We start from the raw sequence: 6721 nt of genomic DNA, 5'->3' as shown, positions 1-6721 counted from the left end.
ACATAGGGACCTCATAACCCACAAGTGCGTCAAATAAGACAAAATAAGCCAATCCAGGCATCCACCCTCAGAGCACATGGTCCCTGAACCTTGGACTCAAAAGAACCTTTTGGACAACCTTCAGTAGGAAGTTACTGGAGGCCCCTGCTGAAGGCAGAAGCAGACCTGGAAGAAGATTTGACCAGGCCGGGCTGGATCGAGTCACCAGGACTACATGTTACTGATCATCGGTATAACCGTCAAATTTGGATACACACACAAGGAGAAAAGAACGTGCTTTGTGTCCTCCCTCAGTTCCAAAGGACTGCTTAATAAACTCCCCGGATGCACTCGAGATCCCGCTGGGACATTTCCCTCCGAGCCATGTCATATGGCAAACGTCTTTGGCATGAAAGGTTGGTGCAAAAAAGGGACTCCTGTTTGCTGGGGACGGATGTGTAGGCGAGAGCTCGTTTTACACTATTGACTGCATAACCTTTTTGGATCAGAGGAATTAAAAGCTGATTAATCAGCTGTGATTAGGATTTTTTTCCTGCGGCCTTTGTGTGCCGCTGCATCGCTGCTTATGCGTGTGGCGTCTGGGTGTGTTTTTTTCCTCCCAGTTCTGCTTCTCCTGGAGTCTATAATACATTAAACCGCCAGTCCGTCAGAGTGATAGGGTCACCACTTTTCATTAGGGATTCATAATGAATCCGGAGCGTACTCATACCGTGACGTGCCCTCACCCGCCGGCTGGCTGGCCCCGGCGCGGTAATCGCGGAGGGGGCCCGGCCTGCCGGAACCCGCCCCCTGCGCTCAGTGGGTCGCAGGAAATACGGACGCCAGGAGGGGAAATGGCAGGTGGCTGACAAGGCATTTTTTACTCATAACGGCCCGGTAAAACTCCCAATTCGGAAGATTTAATGCCCCCCCCTTCCCCCCGCACTTAGTGAGCGGCGCCATCGGCCCAGTCCCCCCCACTCCCAAACGACGGTACTAAGGGCGGCACGGAGACGGCCTTTATTGATAGGGCTGTTAGCGGAGGACGTGGAGGGTCAGTGTCGTTTAGCTCAAGACGATTTCCAGGAAGAAAAACAAGGAAATGCTGGAAATTGTCCTTAAGGAGCGGTCGAGGTATTTTGAAGGGTGCTGTGGCACTATGGGGAGCGACACGGACGCGGCGGGGGGGTCCGGGGTGCGTAGCGGCTTTTCTGTTCCTTTGTGAGCTTTCCAGCCCTACCCCTTGTTGGCCAAACCGGTGGTTCTCAATTGCCTGTATTGAGCAAAGGAGCCATAATGGACTGATGCGTTGTCTGTACTGTGTGGTCGCCAGTGCATGATGGGATACAGTGATCAAAGAAAATGAATAAGCACTGTTTGGGATCCATGGTCTGGCTGCAGCATTTCTGTGTGGTATAACAATGGGCGTCGAGACAGAAACGGCACATTCTCAATTATTTTGACTAAGGTTCATTTTCATTCTTTTTTAAACATTATATGAGTTACTGGATTTACAGTCATGCAACGGTACCACTGCTGTTTCTGCATGAAATATTTAAATATAGATATTTCTGGAGGTTCTGTCTCGATATACCAAGCCCACCAAGAGACAGAACAAGAGAAACACTGTGAAATTCGTCATAAACAGCTGTCAGACTTATGTCTGTATTACAAAAATTTGAAGGTACAGTGATTATTTACCCCATACTACATTAAGGTGGCATTCCTCTCAAAACACAATTACTGAGACAGGAGTAATGGAGAAAAAAAAATCTTTTCAAATCGTCCTTGGCGCTTACATTTTTATCCCGGGTTTGACAACGGCCGTAAAAAATTCCCGGCACGCTACACCAACAGCCCCGTCGTCTTTGTACTGAGTTATTAAAACATTAAATTCATATTCGTCATTTGTATTCAGTTATGCAAAATAAGCTCCTTGATAAGACGTGTCTTACTAATTGGGCCCCTGATGCTTCTGGGATACGGGCTGTCAGATGGGCTACAGAAGGAGGTTGTGCCGGGAGACCCTGTCGAACATCGAGGGCCACACCGGGAACGGCGGCGTGTGTGTGCGTGTGAAGGGCCTTGTATTTTAATGCTATCCTATGTTTTTGGGTTTTGGTTGTTACACTAATGGCACTTTTGGGGCAGATTGGAGGGAAAAAAACTTCTCTGTCTGTCTCTCAGTGGTGGGTGGTGTGTGGCTCGGTGGGTCAGGCCTGCGTGCCTTCGATCAGAAGGTTGTTGGTTTGAATCCCAGCCTCTGTCTGACAGACCCCTCCCACTGGCACAGGGGCCATACAACTTCTGTCTGACAGACCCCTCCCACTTGCACAGGGACAGGCCGGTCGCTGTCTGACAGACCCCTCCAACTTGCACAGAAACAGGCCGGCCGCTGTCTGACAGTCCACTCCCACTCATACAGGGGCAGGCCGAGCACTGACTGACAGACCCCTCCCACTCGCACAGGGACAGGACAGCCGCTGTCTGACAGACCCCTCAGACTCACACAAGAACAGGACAGCACTGTCTGACAGACCCCTCCCACTCGCACTGGATCAGGCTGGCCGCTGTTCAACAGACCTTTCCCAGTCGCACAGGGACAAGCTGGGTGCTATCTGACAGATGCCACCCACTTGCACAGGGACAGGCTGGCCGCTGTCTGACAGACCCATCCCACTTGCAGAGGGACAGACCGAATGCTGTCTCACAGACCCCTACCACTCACATAGGGACAAGGCGGCTGCTGTCTGACAGACCCCTACCACTCACATAGGGACAAGGCGGCTGCTGTCTGACAGACCCCTCCCATTCACAGAGACACAGGCTGGCCGCTGTCCGACAGACCTTTCCCAGTCGCACAGGGACTGGCTGGCCACTGTCTGACAGACCCCTACCACTCACATAGGGACAGGCTGGCCGCTGTCTGACAGACCCATCCCACTCACATAGGGACAAGCCGGACAGACGCTGTCTGACAGACTCCTCCCATTCACAGAGATACAGGCTGGCCGCTGTCCGACAGACCTTTCCTAGTCGCACAGGGACAAGCCGGCCGCTGTCTGACAGACCCCTCCCACTTGCAGAGGGACAGACCGAATGCTGTCTCACAGACCCCTCCCACTCACATAGGGACAGGCCGGCCGCTGTCTGACAGACCCCTACCACTCACATAGGGACAAGGCGGCTGCTGTCTGACAGACCCCTACCACTCACATAGGGACAGGCCGGCCGCTGTCTGACAGACCCCTACCACTCACATAGGGACAAGGCGGCTGCTGTCTGACAGACCCCTACCACTCACATAGGGACAGGCCGGCCGCTGTCTGACAGACACCTACCACTCACATAGGGACAGGCCGGCCGCTGTCTGACAGACCCCTACCACTCACATAGGGACAGGCCGGCCGCTGTCTGACAGACCCCTACCACTTACAGAGGGACAGACCGAATGCTGTCTCACAGACCCCTCCCACTCACATAGGAACAGGCTGGCCACTGTATGACAGACCCCTCCCACTCATGAGGAGCCCAGGGGGTGAGTACCGTGTCCTCATTTCAACTGGGAAAGACATCGAAACTAATATTAATCACGGTTAAGGTGTTTGTTTATCGTATTAATGGCATGGCGTGAGACGGGCAGCACGGTAATCTCATAATCCAAGCAGCTGCCTCTCATTTTAAATAGCTAATTCTGGAGGCTGTCCAATATGGCGGGAGCCCTCCCAGATCTCGCTCTGTGTGTGTGTGTGTGTGTGTGTGTGTGTGTGCGCGCGTGTGCACACGTGTTTCTGGCCCATGCAAAGGCTTTTCATTGGAAATTAACTGCATTTATATCTTGAAAAGAAAAAAAAGATCACGGTGGAGTAGTTACGCATTCCTTGTATTTTCTTGCTCTGACCCTCACTCTTTAATAATTAACGGCATCCCACACTCTTTAATAATTAACAGCATCATGGATGCTGGTACACGGACGTCGGCTCCGGTTTACAAGGTTGTTAGGTTGCCTTAGGGCCCTTTCTCAGGCTGAATGGTGGGATCCGGGGGCCAGCCCATCATGTCTGGCCCTTAGCATGTGTCGTGCAGCCAACTGCCAGCACGGCCTGGACCGGCGCTGCCCAGCATGCCCCCCCCCATTAAGGGGAAGTTGATTAACGGCATCCGGCCCGACGTCCGGATGCCCCGCAGGTGTGTTCTCCGTGCCCCCTCCTCCTCTGATGATGAGGTTTAGCTAGCATGGCAATGTGCTGCCCCCCCCCAACTCCTTATACCTCACTGTATAATTCCCCCCCCCCATCAAGAGCTGTTTCCAATTGTTCCTAATTAGCATGGTGAGCAGGCCAAGAGCCTCGCACTTCCTGGGAATGATTACACGCGGCTGCACAGGCCCTGCCTTATCAGATGTGGCCACTCGACATGGTGAGAGTAAGCGGCCCCCTCCAGCCCGAACGCCAACGCTCCGGAATAATGAGGTTTGTCGTAGTAAAGCAAGCATTGTGCAAAATGAAGGAGAGCAAAAGCAACAAAACAAAACCCTGCCTAAATCCATCGCCGCCTATGAGATTCACCTCCCCTTCACATGTCCAGCTCTGCAGTGTCCGGTGTGATGATGTAACCCTTCCCGGCCCTTGTAAATACCAACAGGGAAAAATAAAGCCAGATAGAACCGCTCTCGGCACATTTCTGCTGCATACCGTAACATGGGGCCCTGGTCTCAGAAACCATGACGAGGGGCCCATAACGGATCCTGTCCGCACGCTTTGGCCCCTTACCGTAACCATGGCGGCCAGACCTCAGTAACCATTTGGAGGGGCCCATAACGTTTCCTGTCCGCATGTTTTGGCCCCTTACTGTAACATGGGGCCCTGGTCTCAGAAACCATGACGAGGGGCCCATAACGGTTCCTGTCCGCACGTTTTGGCCCCTTACCGTAACCATGGCGGCCAGACCTCAGTAACCATTTGGAGGGGCCCATAACGTTTCCTGTCCGCACGTTTTGGCCCCTTACCGTAACCATGGCGGCCAGGCCTCAGTAACCATGAGGGAGAACCCATAACGGTTCCTGTCCGCACGCTTTGGCCCCTTACCGTAATCATGGTGGCCAGACCTCAGCAACTGCTCTTGGCTCGTATGGTTTGGCCCCTTAAAGTAACTGTGGGGCCCAAGCCTCAGTAACCTCAAGAAGAGGCCCACAACAGCTCTGCCGGCACGTTTTGGCTGCTTACTGTAACCGCAACGAGGCAGACTAATGGGCTGTGTTGTTGAATAATAACCAGCACGGTCAACACAAGATCTGGCGGTTTATCGCGTTGCACTAACACGATAGAAATGTAAGCATGTGAATCTTATCACAGGTGTGACTTATAACCACATTCATCACCCCACGCGATGTGTATTTATCACGTCGGGCCAGCAGTGAGCAGACCAATCTCAGCTGTATTACACTAATTTAATCAAAGATTATAAATCCTGACCTGCCCCCTTCATTGTGAAGATCAGGTCTGAAAAGAAGTGGTTTTATTTATAAAATGTGTGCCGTCCGTAGGTGCGATCAATGGATAAACGGCACCATTGAATCTACTCAATTTTTTTCCTTAATTATTCTGTCCTCCATACTGGCTGGTTGATGATGTCTCCCTGACAGTTATAAAAGGATAAAGAAATGATATTCTTCTTCCCCCTATATCCAAAATGCTCAGAAATTCATTTAAGAATGATGCTTTAGGGGGTTACAATGACATGCAGTGTATGCGATTCAAGGATTATTATTTAGATTGGGCGATTTTAATCAACATCACTATGGATTATTGACTGGGCTACATGATGTTGCATTTTAAAATGTTACATTTTTCGTTTACCCAAATGTGCATGTGTGCATCTCTGTCTACTGGGGTAAACCGTTCTTATAATCAGTCACCCCCATTTTCATTTTTATTGACATGTCTGTTCACGGTCTGTATTCTTTGCGGTTTCCTACTTGTAAATTCTTCCCTTACAAAAAGATGTATCTCCAGACTCTGTCAGTTCCACACGTTCGCTGCTAATTTGAATCGCCTTGGAACGTGTGAAGCAGTTTTGTTTCCAGCGAGATTCGAGATGCTATGTTTGGTCTGTAAGGAACATGCCTGAAATAAGACAACAAGATCACTGTTATTATTTTCCAGCCTAACAGCAAAGGGAGAGTAAGCGCGCACTGCCCGAGGCTAGACACCCCCAAGGCTAACGACACGTGTGCGCTCCTGTGATCTAAGTGTTAATATTTCAACAAAACAAAACTGTATGCAAATAGCGCATGGGTTATATGGCAAAACATACTTCAACTGTTTTTAATGCCAGAACGAATTTCATGGCAGGAAACAGTAGGCGTTTTAAAACCAAACCTAGTTAAGAAAATGAATTTCTTTTTTCCTTTGGTTTATTGTGTTAACTAAATATTCGGGACTTAATCAAGCTTAAAAATAACAAACAAACATAAAAACAAGTGTCCTTTGAGAACTCATTAGAGGGGTTGTCAAAACTCCAAGAGACTACATAATTACTAACCCAAATAAAAATGCACGGATACTCCATTTGATTAATGCAAAGCTAAGGTCATTGAAACAAAACTAACTTTTCCCCGAAAAAAAAATGCAAACTCAGTCAGAAAAGAAAGTCATTGTTATAAACTTCTTTAGTTACTTAAAAAAATAATTGAAAGGCTAATATTTGCGCGGCACAAATGCAATCCAGTGCGGTGTTTATG

The sequence above is a fragment of the Brienomyrus brachyistius genome, chromosome 11, assembly GCF_023856365.1.
Source record: "Brienomyrus brachyistius isolate T26 chromosome 11, BBRACH_0.4, whole genome shotgun sequence".
In the NCBI taxonomy this organism is placed as follows: Eukaryota; Metazoa; Chordata; class Actinopteri; order Osteoglossiformes; family Mormyridae; genus Brienomyrus; species Brienomyrus brachyistius.
Note: the sequence above shows the minus strand (reverse complement) of the source record.